Source organism: Gambusia affinis, linkage group LG20 (assembly GCF_019740435.1).
Source record: "Gambusia affinis linkage group LG20, SWU_Gaff_1.0, whole genome shotgun sequence".
Lineage (NCBI taxonomy): Eukaryota > Metazoa > Chordata > Actinopteri > Cyprinodontiformes > Poeciliidae > Gambusia > Gambusia affinis.
Window position 1 is genome coordinate 4,556,372 of NC_057887.1, and position 16,154 is coordinate 4,572,525.

Here is a 16,154-nt window from a genome sequence, read left to right on the forward strand (position 1 = left end):
GATTCCATCACCTTGGAGTTTCCTGCACTGCAGCAGCCTTTGTACTGTCACATCAGAGGCTAAAAATAATCTTTTTCTGTCGCATTTGGTTTCTCACACTTCGGCACGCTCGTTAAAACAGATTAAAAACATGAAGTAAGATTTCACTTTTTCACAAAGGAGGGTCAAATCCTCAGACGCTGACATAATGGGTGAATAAAAGAAGATTTCCAAGATCAAACATCTGCGGATACACGTCTACGTAAACATGCACAACCTGCTGCAAATCGATGAGTCATCCAGCATGCAGATCAATATCAGCTTCACTTGTGTCTCCCTTTGTGTCTGAAACATGTAAAGTAGTGAAAAGTCTGGCTACAAACATTCACACCAGAAAATCGGCTGAACTGTCAACATCATTTTTCTACATTATCCATCATACTGAATTTTGCCTAGATTTACATAGAGCTCCTGCTCTGAGCGTAAAAATGGAACACCGCCAAAAACTCAGACAAAGCTGTGAACATCTGTTTGAGGTGGAGAGCAACTGGCCTCATACGGACCAGACAGAGGTTTGTGTATGTTACGTCCAAAAAGGGCACAACATGTTTGAGGACAGATAGGCAAAAATGAGGGTTCGAAAAAATTCTTGAACTTTTGTTTTGGTTCAACTGCTTTGATTTTTTTGTGGAGGAAAAAAAGAGAGTTAAATACCTGTAATTCCCTGTTTCCCAAAAAATTTGAGGACAAAACAAAAATCCCAAAAGTTTTAACAGAAAGTTGGACCTGGTGAGTCGATCAAAAGTCGAGTGGAAGGACGGATCTCCACACATGTTGAAACCCAGCCAACAGCGCCGCAAATTAACGAAATCAAATTAATTACGAAAAAAGAATTATCCAAACTCAATACACAAAACAATCTAGAAAAATAAGTAGAAAGAATTGTAATGTGCCTGAAGCACATAACAGTGTGCAATTATGCTTGTCGAAATGATGGGTTTCTATAATGTTACACAGTCAAAAAAGAAAGCATACGGTTTTAGTTCTACAAATTGTTTTAGTTGTGATGGTGCGATGGTGTATAGTTTTGCTGGGGTTCATGAATTTGACTTTTCCCTTTAACTCGTCCTGACATCCAGAAGGTTGCTGGCTCAACTCTGGCAGTGAGTGGGTTTCCTCCGCTTCCTCCCACTTCCACCCACAGTTCAAATACACGCTCCGGTTTGACTGAAATCTCACTTTCAAAAGCTTAGAGTGAATCTGCGTCGTCTATCACCTCCCATGTCAACATAGATGGAGCAAAATGCCAGCGCGATTGGGACGAATATCGTTGGCAAACATCTTTGGTGTCAACAGTTCTGCCAGACTGCCACGTTTAACAGAACACAGAGCAGCAAAAGATAATGAAAAGAGGGCTACAAAAACAAGAAAGAACTGATGTGCAGGGCATGAGGAGATTTTTTTATTTAAAAAAAATAATAACTTCATCGGCAACAGTGGCAGTTTTTTATAAGGCTCACCACACGGGGCATCACGACTTGAGGGGCATCACAAATTCAATAAAAAAATTTTTTTTAAATTTCAGCTTAGTTAGAAAATACGGCGTATGGCAGGTGGCTGTTGATGACAAGCTGGACTCTGATTCATAGTTTCTGAGGCCTTGTACTCACATTGCTGGGGTTTTTATAAAAAATTATATTTCTGCCTCATTGTTTAAAGTAAATATTGCGCACAAAGGAATGGTTTCTGATTTCTGACAAGTTTTTATCCACACGAATCTGAACAAATCCCTCCCTAAGTGCTGTTTTAAACATTCCAAACCCATAGGGGGCAGTGCAGCACAAAGCTAAAACCTATGTCAGCCAATCAGATTTCTTCAAAACAACCACAACTTCCTGTTATGAGTTAAGCACAAAGGACATTCATTTCTGTGGACAAATTTCTAGGCTGAACTACTTTTTAAGTAGCAAATTAAGCTATAAAGTTAACAAAACACAAGACCATGTCGACATCCACATACTTGTCAAAGTAAGTATGTAGATACAGAGGCACATTATTTGTCAGACTGTAATGCATAGGACCTCAAATCTCCGTTTTCACACATACGCAGGCAAACACAAATACCGAGTTTTATGAATAATCATTTTTGGTGACACTAAAACAAAGTTTTTGTATGGATGGAAGCAGGAAATGCATAATTATGTGTTTGTTTTCCCAGATATCCGGCTACATGTGGGCTAGGCCTGAGTGGCTGCTACATTAAACAACTGTTTATGTAATTCGTAAGGAGTTTGGAACAGGCTAAAATCTCTTTATATGAATATTCATCTGTCAAGGTTGTACAATCTTCTCTAAAACAATCTTTACTAAACCATCATATTACTAGAGTTACAGAAACTCGACATCAGACCCATTGGAAAAGCTGTTATAAATAATCTATTTTCTGACCCCATTAGCAGCTGTGGTATCTTCCCCCTAGGAAAACCTTGCTAATTTACCCACATCACTTCATTAATAGATTTGTTTATCCCCTTTAGGACAGTGAGGCCTTAATGCATCAACAAAAACATGCATGTAAAACCCTTTTTTATTTAAAAACCACTTGCGTCAATACTTCACATTTTGTTTTTGCTCAGTAAGGGGGTCTCAAGTGAAACTACTCACATTAGGCGGAGGAAGTTCTGCACTCGGCCACACAAACTGAAGGTGCACTCAGGTTTCAGGTTTGGTTGTGTTGCTCAGATACGGACAAAAGGGCTTCTTAAAAATAGCAAAGTGGAGGCATCAGAGGCTCAAAAGAGAAAGAGGGAGAAAAGGGGGAAACAGAAACCTGACGCCCCGTTGTGATCGCGTTCTGTCTGTTTTAATGTTGGAAAAACAGTATTTCTCATTTATAGTGTTTCCATTAAATGAAAAATGCAATTAAAGTCATATGTTAAGAAGTTTGTCAACAGTAAGTTATAAGAAAGCAAATGCTACTTCCTGTTGTCTTCTTCTTCGTGGTTTGCACCAGCAGCAACTTCCGGTCGTTGGTTGTGTGACTCACGATGTGAAAAAAGTTGCAGCTTTGTAAAATAAACCAATTTCCACATTCCACAATAAAAAACACATCATGCTATCACTACAATTTTGTCGACAAACTTTTTTTTTTTTTTTTCAAATTCCCATGAAGCAAATTTATTTCTGAAATGTCAAATCGCGCAATTATGTAGTCGATGGAAACGCAGCTAATGTTAGCCTTCCTGATAACACAATCTATTCAATATAGGCCAAAACTGTAAAAGCATGTTGCCATTTCCCTTATCATGAATTATGGCAACCTGCAAACAGGACATTTTAAGCCTATAATTCAACAACAGCTTCGGATAATTCCAGTAGAGGTTTTATCTATTAAGATTAAAAACTCTTTCTACTGTCAGTTTTTATCTAAAGTACCTTAGTAATTGCGAATGCATATGCTGTGTCACGTGTGCAGACTGGCTGCCAGCCTATTAGGCCATACGCTGTCAAAAATAAACCGTGTTCATGTCTGCTGCACGTGTGAGTTGCCGTGACATGTGGCGCAGCCAGCAGATATCAGACGGTAACCCCGTCGCCCTCTTCCTGGGTGGTGTGTCGTCTCCGGGGGCAGGAAGGTGGAGCTGAGTGTCAAGAAGAGAGCAGAGTACCAGAGGGTGAGGGCAGACGAAGCAACCCAGAACTGAGAATCTGGGCCTGGTAGACAGACCAGAAAAAATTATTTTTATTATTTTATTTTTGTGAATCGGAGGAGGATAAAAGGCGTCAAGTGGGAGAGAGAAGTCTAGAAACTATCTTTGCTGAGGAATCCATGGCAACGTTCCCACTTGAAGCATTTTTTTTTGTAGCACTTTGCAGAGAAAAGAATCAGATGGTTTACGTAGTATGACTTTAACACTCACAGAGTGATTTTATTTTTGAAATTCTTTTCTCAGCCGCTCAATAATCACATCACCGCCTTCACCACGAGATGGACCAGCGGCCGTGGATCGATTCGGATTCCTTCCTCACCTGCTGCAGGTTCTCAGGGTTAGAATGGGAAATCGGCTTCTGCTATTGTTGGTGTTATATTTCTCCTTTATTAATCGGCTTGCGTGTCGTTCAGCACGAGGTGATGGGTTACTTTACACAGTGCAACACTTAACCGGGTATTTGTCACATCCTCAGTGTGAAGCAGTGCTTTCTGTGAGGGGCAGAAAACGGACTCATCCTGATGTTTGGGTTAGAAATTCACTAGAAACAAGAGGGCAGTTGGTATTTTTATGACACTTTCAGACATGAGGGTATTTTCGATGGCAAGTTTTATGAAAAATTAGATTTTTAAGGCTGCACAGTGGTTGGCGGCGTTGTCGCACAGCAACAACAACTGCCCATGTGTTTCATAAGCTGTGTTGTGTAGCGACGTGTTGAAGTGTTTACACATGGCTTTTATTTTATGATAACATGTGAAACACTGAATGAACTTAAACGCATGAAATGTTTTCCCCATAATTTCTATGGTCTGTGAAACGCATAAATATAGTGTGAAGAAAACATTTTCTGTGTTGTTTAGTGACATGCAAAACACTGGGTAAATACATGGTGTAGTAACATGTGAACACTTCGCTGACACATGTGGAACTACATTGTGAAACGCCTGGAAAATCCCTACACATGTGGAATATATTCTCACGTTTCACATGTAGAAGGTTTATTGACATGTGAAATACACTGGAAAAATGTGACATATTTTTACATCCTCATTTCACATGCAGAATTTATTTGCTGCAACATGTGAACACTCGGTTGACATGCGGAATTACATTGTCTAGTAATATGTGAAACACATGAAAAATTTCTACATGGGAAATGTCTCATCTTTCACACGTTGTAACATGTGAAAAACATCAGAAAAGTCTAAATGTGTGAAATGTTTTTCCACATGTACATGGGTTTTATAACGTGAACACTTGGCTGACATGTGGAATTACATTTTAGAGTAACATGTGAAACATATGACAAATCCCCACTCATAAAGCCTTTTCTCACATGTTTCACATGTTTTCCACGTGTCATAACATGTTTAACTGTAGGAAAATTTTACTCGTGAACTGTTTTCCCACATGTGTACAACACAATGTCCACAATACATGTGAAACTGCACAATACAAACTGATAGAAAAACTTGTCTTCAGTGTCATATGTGGAAAATGTATTAACATGTGAAAAAAACAAACCCTTCCAACCATAAAATATTTGCAATCTGAAAATGTTCCCAGATGTAAAACATGTTTTTCACATGTTACAATTACAAATCTGCAGTTATTTTCTCCTGTCTTTCTGGTGTAATCACATGTGCAACATGTAATCACCTAGAAAAGCCATGCAAAGTTCTGCTGTTTCTTTCCGTAAGACATTCAAACAGCTTTTAGTTATTTTAGTGAAAAGGAACAGGAAGAAAACGATCGTCCTCGACAGCCATTAAGGACAGCAGTCCAAATCAGAAAGACAAATGAAGCATCAAAATTTTGTCAGCCTCCTTTGTCAGAGACGACAGACCTCTAATAACGCCAGGCAGGCGCTGTTGGATTTTTTTTTTTTCCAATCATGTTCTTGCAAAATAATAAACTGAATATTTCTTCACATTACGAGAGGCGCACAAAACAATTTATGTGACAAGAAAAGTGGTTGGCATTCTTTCACACACAAAATGGAGTGATTTAAAAAAGAAAAAAAGGGGGGGAGAAAAAGAGCTTCGTGATGACTCAAGTCTAAGACAGCTAACAATCACGAAGCCCAATTATGGCGGAGAGAAGACGGGCGACCGAAGGCGCCGGCTGTTGGAGAAATGCTTTTGTTTAATGTCATGGCAGACATGGAACAGAGTGTGAGTCTGTTTTTCTGTGCTATGAAGATCTCCAAACTGATACCGAGGTAGGGTTATTATAAGTACTATTCACATACCTTTAACGTAAATTAATGTTTTAGAACCTTTAAAAGCATCTGGAGAGTGTTACATACCATCTGAATTTAAATAAAAATTGTTTTTGCACTGTTAATCATCTTAAAGGAGATAGAAATTTATCCTAGTTTGTACATGAAACAAAATCGAAAAAGGACAATTTTGTTCGATGTACAAACAAATTTGTACTAAAGAAATTTTGCTGTTAAATAGCAACAGAATGACTTAAGTGAGAGGCTTCTTCTGAATCCCTGTGACACAGACTGCTACTGGAGATCCTTCCTGTTGTAAATCAGGATGTACAACTCAAGAAACGTGGACAAAACATGTATTTCCCCCGTGGGATCAATAAATAATGTTTTGAATTTAATTTAATCGGGTATCATTAGATCTGTTTTAAAAAATGTGAATTTTGTGTTGGATTGTATTTTGCTGGTTGACAGCTGGCAGGCCCCTTTCCCTGCTGCTTATTAGCAAAACATCCAGCCCAAGAGCCGGCTAATGAAATTCAAATGAGAAGCTGTGTGACACGATGGCCATAAAGGTGAAAGACGCTCACAGTCTGATCATCTCTTACAAGATGCAAGATCGTGACTGATGAGTTTAATTACACAGCAAATGTATGCAACGACAAAAGATCAAATTCTATAGCAAGTCCCTGAATCGCCCACGATATGGATCCATTTTTCCTTAAGACATTGTTTTTCCGCCCATAACTTCTAGCTTGAAATAATGTGATATATATTGAAAAAAATATCACTTTTTTCACATTATTTCTCTCCACAAGCCCCTAAAAAGAAGTTCCATCCACACAACACAAAGCAAGTTTAAGCTCTAAAACAACAGAAAGAGAACAAAGCTAGAAAAAACTTATACTGACTATATAGCAGGTTTAGTGAGAGTTTCCATGAATAGATATGAAATGTTAATATATGTATGAGGCAGACCACAGTCTAATATTTATTCACTCGCTCGGCATCAGAGGCGATGGAAAACTAAAGGCCACGAGAGAGAAAATGTGTGCAGCGAGGGGAGCCGCTGTGTTGCTGGGCTGTTGACATTTGCTAACAATTGTTAATGTTTTTACACTGTAAACTTTCCCATCAGACCGATATAAGAGGATAACAAATGTAACTGTGGCCTATTCGTGCCGTCAACGTTAGTCATGGAGCATCTCCAACCAGATACAACAACTTATATTTATGCTTTGTAAAGATTTTGTCAGCTTCATTCACAATTTACTTTAGCAATGTGTTATGTGTGCGGCAGCCATATTGGAAGGAACTCGAGATATCCCAGCAAACTCTGACGTTTTCCAGCTGCATGTCAGACTTCATAGAGCATTGATGTTCTTTTTTATGGAAAGATTTGACTTCAAAGTGCAGTAGGAATGCACCGAAGTCCCAGAGGAAAAATAACAATGTGTGTTTATAGTACTTAAAATCCACACCTTATCACACACTTGTTTTACTTGTTTTCCAACTGTTAGCTTCATCTCCATTTCCTTCAGGACAAAATACATAAAAAAAAACTGCCTTCAAAATAAAAGACTACAAATATCAAAAAGTAATGAGGCTGTATAAAAAAAAACAGATAGACACTTTGAAAAATATTTTTGAGAGGTTATTGTATTTGGCAAAACTACAATGGAAACTCTACTTTCGCATCACACAAGTCACGTGACCAACTGGCAGAAAAGATGAAGAAGACGATTTTATGAAAATACACTACGACCAATATTTTGAGAGAGAGAAAAACTTATTAAAGATCCTTCCCATAGACATTAAACGTTGAACTCAAAATGGTTCTGAATCCTGACTTGGCCTAATGAGCTATAAAATTGAAATCTAAAGACAACCAATGAGACATTTGAGTTTCACAAGTGGTGACTTTTTTTCCCCTCTTCCCATGTAATGGTTTGATTGTTGAAGGTGTAAAGGTTATAAACCACAATTTAGTGTAACACTGTCCAAGTAGAATCTCCAGCTAGCAGCAGACGTCAAAGGCTTGGTTTTACTTCTCCTATGTTAGTAATTGTTTCAATCAATATCCATGCAAAAATACCAGCAATACCTTGCGGTACATTCTAAATGAGGGACTATAACCTGTTAATAATGTGTGTTTTGTTGAGGTTTGGACACAGCCTGCTCAAAGATGTCATAAATACTCATCCCCCGGTGTTTGGTATCAGGTCGTGACGGGTTCTATTAAGACTTTGTCAAACATAAATGACTGGCCAAGGCCGGAGATCACTTTAGTGAAATTTATTAAACTTGTCTTCAGGTTAGAAAGATGACAGGTGAGGAATACATACAAAGAAGATCCAAGGCAGGTTAAAAATCAAACAAACCACAATACCTTCATTGTAAGAGTCCTTCACCTTTAGTGTGACTTCTTCAGGAGTCTAACCACAGACTGTGGAGCAGAGAAGGGGCTTTTAAAGCCACAGGCTCCGCCCACAAAAAGTCCAAATAAGCAAAAAAACTAAGCAATTACTTCTAACTCAAATAAACTCTTAATGTATACAAAATAAAATAAGAATAACAATAATTAAATACATAAATTAAACAAAAATACAATACTCAATTAAATAGAAAACACTCAGTACGTTCTGATGACGTCACTAAGTCATCATGCGACTCCCTCCCGGCGCGCCACAATCCGGAAACAACCCTACTTGAAAATAGAACCGGGAAAATGTCTGAAGCTGAAAATAACGGGTTAGGATGAATGTTGAGTGAAGCAGGAACACCGCGTGTGCTCCCACGATGAACCGCGTCAGTTTAAGCTGCAACAAAAAGTAAGTCAGTGATTGTGTACGTGTGCGCGCGCGGCCGCGCTCGCATGCTGATACGGACTCTTATTATTAAATCCCAGCTCGTGACGGCTCCTCCGTCACACCCTCTCACGTCGGTCTACCGGATTATTAGCTCTTCCTGAAGGGTCCATTCTTGGCCCGTTAAGGAGTAGTGAGTTTTCAGCCCAATTTCACCTCATACTTATTAGCTTTAACTGCACCGCTCCTTTAAATAAGAGGCCAGAGCCTGGCTCATGCTGTTAAATAGGTATCTCTGTCTACTGTTGCCACACCACTTTAACAGTGCTTGCATTCCGTAATGAAGTTACTCTGAAGGGAGACCTTTCGGCCTTCTGGCTCTCTGCTGGTTGTTGGCTTTGAAACAGAATTCAGCAAAAACAATCTTCTGCAGATGTACATACAAACCGGCAACCGTTTCGTCATCTAAATAACCTATATTAAATGGCCAGGACCCCCTCAGTGTGTGTTTGCCCCTCGACGGCAGCAGGTTCTCTCCTGTTTCTACATGGATGCATAACAGAGGCAGGCTTATTTCTCATCCCCCCCAGCTCTCCATAATCATTAGTTGTGCCCCCAGATACCCCCTCTCTCCCTTCATCCTCTACGCATTCTACCATCCATCGTCCACCTGCTCTCTCAGGATCCGACTGGCTGGTTTCATCATTTCCCTGGTTCTGTTTAAGCAGGATAGATAGTGTCGTAGGGTGAAAAATGACATGTTTCTCCTGGAGATGCCGCCTAATGTATGCCAAGGCAGGCGCTGCCAGATGGCAAGGTTCTAGGTCCAAGGATGGCAGAAGGTCACGCTGCTTCTTTTTCTGTCAGTGGGTGAAGCAAGGCGAGGGTGGGAAGGCCAATACGATCTGCAAACTCTTCAGCATTGAATTAACACATCAATTTGGGCTACCACCTTACAATTTTACCAGTAAGTTTTGGATTCTCTTTGCATCATCCACGGTGTCACGTTTATACGACATTCTCAGTGTAAAGCCTTGTTCTTGAAATTACAGAACTTGCTGCCTTTAGGCTCATCTTTCGTTCATCTTGTCTGCTCACTGAACTGAAGGAAACTTCTTCCACACTTGCATCCAACAAGGCTTCGTAATTGTTGAAGGCAGCAATTAAGAATAGCTCCTTTGGGGTAGAGTAAAACAATTTAAGCCCTACTATTGTAGGTGAAGAAACTTTCAACCCGGTGTCTAAATGTGTACTGAATGCCTGAGTGTGTGCTATGTAAGGACTAGTATGCCATCAGTTATGATGACCAATGATCAATGTGTGATCGCTTTCTTGGGGCAGGTAACAAGATCTTGCTGTACAATATCTTACAATATTAAAACATTACAATATTTCTCATCAAGGTGACAGCTGGCACTACGCAGTCAGAAGATGCTCCTACAGCTATTAGTTTGGCAGCATTTTGAGTTTCCAGTTGGAGCGACAGAGTGTGACAGAGTTCCAAAACAAGACACAAGCAGTAGCTTAGAACAGGAAGTTGTTCAGATGCTGAAGAAGGCAGAAAGCATAGCCATAACCTCCAATGATTGGACGTCTAAGGGTACGTTGAGCTTCGTCACAATGACAGCGCACCCTGTCAATATCAAATTGAAGATCTGAAGAGATTGTGGAGTGACCTTAGTCTTCTTCATCATCCCACATCCCAAAACCCGATTGGGGAGTGTTGCTCCGTAGGCAAGAGGGGATGTGTGCTGAGAAATGAACCTCCTTTCCCAGCTGGCCATGTTCCGCCCCTGCACACTCCACCACAGTGGACACCACAGAAATATAAGGAAGAGAAGGCAGCAGTTAGATGGGTTTTCTCTCTACAAACCTTTGGTTAACAGCTAAATGTAGAGTGATGGAAAAAGGGAATTGAGGAAAGCAATAATGAATGTTGTGTGATTCGATTAAAAGCCATCTCCCCATGAGACAAGATGCTTCAGTGATACAGAACTGAAGAGGCTTCCAATTGTGGAAAGCCGGTCGATATCAGCTCTGTTCACCGGGGAGATGTTTTGTTTTTGATTGAAGGTGTCAAATGATGTTTCCAACCAGAACTAATGTTACTCAGTCACAGCAACTCTGAGTCAGATATGTCAACAGAAAGGCCAAGCTGTATGATTACATGTAGAGCACTTTAACTGTATTGTAGTCCTGTCACATACAATAATTAGTGTGGTGGCTTAGTTAATCATTTATGGAATTGAGCTGTTTTATGAAATTGACAGCTTGGAAAATATTTTTGATGCAAGATGATAGATCTGTCACATCAGTTTTGCTCATTCCAAGAGGTAACCTGGTGATTTTAGACGTACTCTGAAATATTTTCTTACCCTGAATGACTCTTCTAAAGAGGAGTGGGGCTCCTGAAGGAAAGATAAAACTAATTTTGTTTGATTCATAGGCGACGCTGCAAACCTGGGCTGCTCAACCACAATATTTTTAGAGAGAAAAAGCTTTTTCCCGTCCAATCCATTCAAAAGCTGTGCTTTTCTAATCCCACTGTCATGAACTTTACTAGTCAGAATGCATTTAGAGTCTTAGCTACAGCTCTGGGCTTTTTAGTTTTGTTTCTTTTTTTAAGTATGACAGTGTAATCTATATATAATGTAATTTTCATTTCAGAAATGTCTGGCAGATGTCTTTAGTCTTGTGAATATTCTTTCTCATTGTAAAATAATTAACCTTCAAATTGTTTATTACAGTTAAATGCTGCTGAGTTGCACATTTCTGAAACATCTGGTTTAAAAGCAGCAAAATAAACACTTGATAATGATCAGTTAATCGGGTACATTTGATTGGCAGGATTTTATTAAAACTTTTACGAGCAAGAAAGGTAACTTTCAGAATTTCTGTATTTAGCTTAGTTAGTTTGGAATACACCCTTACATTATGTTTTCTCTTTATTGGTGTTTGAATTTGTATTGGGGTCATTGTTATTAGTAAGGATGAATAAAACCTTAATTATGAGGAAAAGGCTTACTTATTATCCTTTAATATTTTTTAATTTGGCTTTTGAACCATTGTTGTTTCACTCAGGTGAACCTAACAATAAATTGAGAAAAGCATGATCCTACCAATCATAAGGCTGATAGAAACGCGGTGTGGAATATATTAACTCAAAAAATAAATGTCTTTATGTCGTGATGGTCAGTTAAATTTTCAGCTGTCCCGACAGGATCGGATCCGGCTGGGAAACGCTCTTCCCTCCATTTAAGAGGAGGGAAAATCCTCTGACTCCATTTCAGTCAAGCCACCCATTGGGTGTTTATTTTGTTTAATTTCCTGTTAGTCCACCTCTTCCAGTTGACTCAGCAGGTGAGCACCGTTTGTCCCCCTGCACAGGACAGATGTAGCTATAGCAAACACATTCAAGCAGCTCAGCTGTTCAGTTTCCATGGCGAAGGCCTAATATCTGATAAAAAGATGATTTCACTGGGAACCTAACTGTAAATTAGACTTTTAGACTTTTACATTATTGACAGAAATTTTAGACAACTCTTCTTTTATTTCAGCCATATTGATCATGAGCACGATGCTTAAGGTCGTGCCTGACTCACATCAGGCCTTCGGTTAACCTCGTCCATCTGGATCTAGATGCTGTTGTATGACCCAAGTATGCGAATGATTATGGTTACCTGATAGTGTGCTGGACTTTCAGCTGTGAAAACACTCTTAATCTCAAATTGTACCCACAGACATTTGGAATACAACATAAAAAAACACAAATGCAAAGTGGAGATCAACATTTTTTCCAGACTTTCTAAATTGACACGTCACACATTGACGCCAGAGCCAAAAGTACTTCAGTCTACTTCACTGAAACATCTTCTTAGCAGTAGTGAGCCTATTAAACTGATGTCACACACACACGCGCTCCTCTCTGCACACACACACACACACGGACAAATTAAATGAAGGTTCCTGCTGGTCTAACTTTGGGTCGAGTTTATTTGTTGTGATTCTTGCTGAAATTGTTTGCAGAATCATGAATGGAATCTATCTCATTTATCGCTTGACATGACTCCTGTTCATCTAGTATTGTAAGAACATTTTTGCGAAATGTGTTGATTTGACGTATCAGAAGGTGGGCCTCTTGTTGCTACTTATTCTAAATAATAGTTTGGTGCATAAACGCCTTTAAAGTGGATGGGAATGTGCTGCTGGGAGTGCTTGCTCGGTCCTTATTATGCTCACTGGGGGTTCTCCCCTCCCTGAAAGAAGGTTTCTTCTCCCAGTGATGGATGATGATGGACAGAAATGAGATTTTCCGTCCGACACGGAGGAATCCGCAGGGAGGCAGTTCTCCAAGCTCCACGTCTGCTGTAAATGTCTTCTCTCTGGCTGCATCTCATCACTTACAACCCTTAAAATGCCCTTGGGCCTCCCTCTGGGTGTCAAAGCAACCGGAGTATTTCTCTCTGTTGATCGTTACAAATATGCCTAATTTGTTTTCTCTCTCACGTTGCTTATGACTTTATTGAAATGTCACTTTTTTTCCAAACTAAAGATCAATACATTGATCTGAATATGGCTCCAAGAAAGGTAACAATGCTAGACACAAAGATCAAGGTACAGGAAAAGGAGCTTAAATCTGAATAGAATTGTTTGTTACCTTCTGAAAGTATTCACACCCCTTGCAAACTTTTACTGGGGATTTTATGTGATAGACCAACAGATTAATGTAGGCCAAGAAAAATAATCTATCTTGAATTGTTCCAACTAAAGTCTGAAAAATGTGGGCTGCATTTAGAATTTTCCCAATTTTGTACAGATAATTTACGTCCATCATAAGTGTGAGAATTTAAAACAGAATTAGCTTTAAACATCTCACATCTCTTATTTATTTATCTGAAAAATAGTGAGGAACAACTACAAACCTCAATAAACATTTAAGTGTAGCATTATAAATTATTATGACAAATATTTTTTGTCACATTTCAGTCATATATAGATTCATTGTACGTACCATGGGATGCTAATGCTAACAATGTGCTAAATGAGCTTCAAAACACCACCAGCTCTAAAACAAACTCCTTGGTGCCTTCTTCAATGAAACAACGTAAATCTGACAAATATGCTGCTGAGTTTTCATCAACATATCAATATGCCAGCAAGAGGAAATAACACACAGGACTATGGACTCTGATTACATATCTGTCATGTTGCTCCATGCCTACTAGTCTCTGCTAAAACAAAGCAGACCTGTCCAAAAGACTATCACTGGACTACTTTCGGTGAAGGCTTTCAGAGGGTCATCCTACAATAATTAGTCATCCTACAGTACAGATCTCAAATGAGGGCAATGGGTAAGGCGTTAAAGTCAGAATGGCCAGAATTGAGCGGATGAGAGCCAAAGTATCACATGTCGAGAAGATCCGAGGTCACTTCTCCTCTGTAGACTAGCACAGTGTGTCACTATGACGGCACAGTACCCAAGGAATCTTTTTATGCCAGGTACCATGAACATCTTCAACGTCTCCTTTGTGGTACCCAGCACTCTCAACAAACACAGGATTGTTCAGCTCACATTCCTGATGGTACCCCCACCTCAGCGTGATCACGGCAGCAGGAAGGAGGACCCTCCAGAGGATTCACCCCAGCAAAGTGGGAGTCTTTCAATAGCTCTCCTGGGAAGTCGTGGATGGAGTTGTTTACGCCGAGTGCTGAACTTTTATCGTTATGAGTCTTCTCAAAAGAGTCATTTTCCTTTTGGAAAGGCTCTATGCTTTTGGATATGTTTCCTATTCATGCTGCCCCATCCATAATTCAGTTCTACAAAACCATTAAATCCAACTGCACAAGTTACAATTTGGTAATATCGTACTCATATCCACTATTCATATTAAACCGAATGAATTGAAGGTTATTCAGAATGCGACGAACAGGTCCAACATTGTTCTAATGTGCTTTCAACCATTTTTAACTAGATTTCTCTGCAATCCCTTCTCTGAGAGAAAAGGTCAAATTGTAATAATGTCACAATTTTCTCCATGCCGTGGGCTTTATGTCGGTGGTCCAAGCTTGTCTGATGATGATGATGAGCCTCTTTCCAAGGGCCGTTGTAACCTTCTGTCTGGTCTATAATGGCATCATCAAGTTGATTTGCTACAGGTCTCCACGCAGAGGTCTCAAAATCTCTGAAGGAACTCTTCTTATTAAAACTATCCTGGCATTGTTTGTTGGAGCAAACAAAGCCTTTCTCCGGCATAAAAGATGGTCACCTTTTATTGCTCTTTCTTTCTGTCGACATCAAGGTTCATTTTCCTTGTCGCTTTGGTGCCCGGCAACGTCCTCGTATGTTTTCATAGTAACAAAAAGTCCTGTTAAAGATGAAACCCTCAGCTGCCTTGTCCATTCTTCATTGGGCGGCGAGAAGGAGAGGCTCTCCAAGCAACAATGAAAGAGAAATGAACAGGTGCCTCTTGTTGAACTGATTTGTATTAACATTTAAACAGGGCCGCTTTCATGCCCGTCAACACAACAATACGCTGTCTCTCAACTGAGAATATAATTTGGAAGCTTTATCCGTCTGACATCGAACTCCTGTGGAGTATAAATTTAGTTAATCAGCTTTAAATCAGTACGTTTAAGGCGATGTTCACAAGCAGGCAAATGCTACCCATGTTAGACTTTTTCACAACCCCAACTATGATGTGTCACTTTTATACGTACTAGTGCTCTGTAGATCTTCTAAGTATGCAATAGCTCTCAAGTAATAATAATTTTGCAATAGAAGAAGCCAGAATCGGTGATTCCAGACGTAAACAGTGGCTGAAAATTATAATTATGAAATCACACTGTCAGTGGAGCTCGTCGTGTCAGTGGAGCTCGTCACGTCAGAACCCCACCCCTCCTGGCTCTGACTATGCATCCAAACAGACGTCTCTCCTCAAGTTTCAGTCAATGCGAAACCGAAGGTCATCGCCATTAGATGCGTTTAGTTTCTATTTCCTTCCTTCATGTTGTTATGATGTTGTGACGATGCTGTCGGCTCTCATTGTTGAAAAGCTTTAAAATGACTCCTCTGTACTGGGCACCGCTGAAGGACGTCCACATTTCACTCCTGCGTACGCTTTGGGGTCGTAAACCGTTCACACAGAAGTCTGATCGCGGTTGCATATAATTAGAAGTATGAACAACCCCTTCAACAAAAATAATTGGAATTGGACAAGACTGTGAATGTAGCCTTAGCCATTTTCACTTAGGGGTGTACTCACTTTTGTTGCCAGTAGTTGAGACATAAATTAGCTCTGTGTTGAGCTACTCTGAGGGTACAACAAATCTATACTGTAATTCAAGCTTTACACTTCTTACTACTTTTACATTATATTGAAGTGTTATAATTGAAATGTTATATTTTCTGTGTTGTCATAGGGAAATATGTCACAAAATATT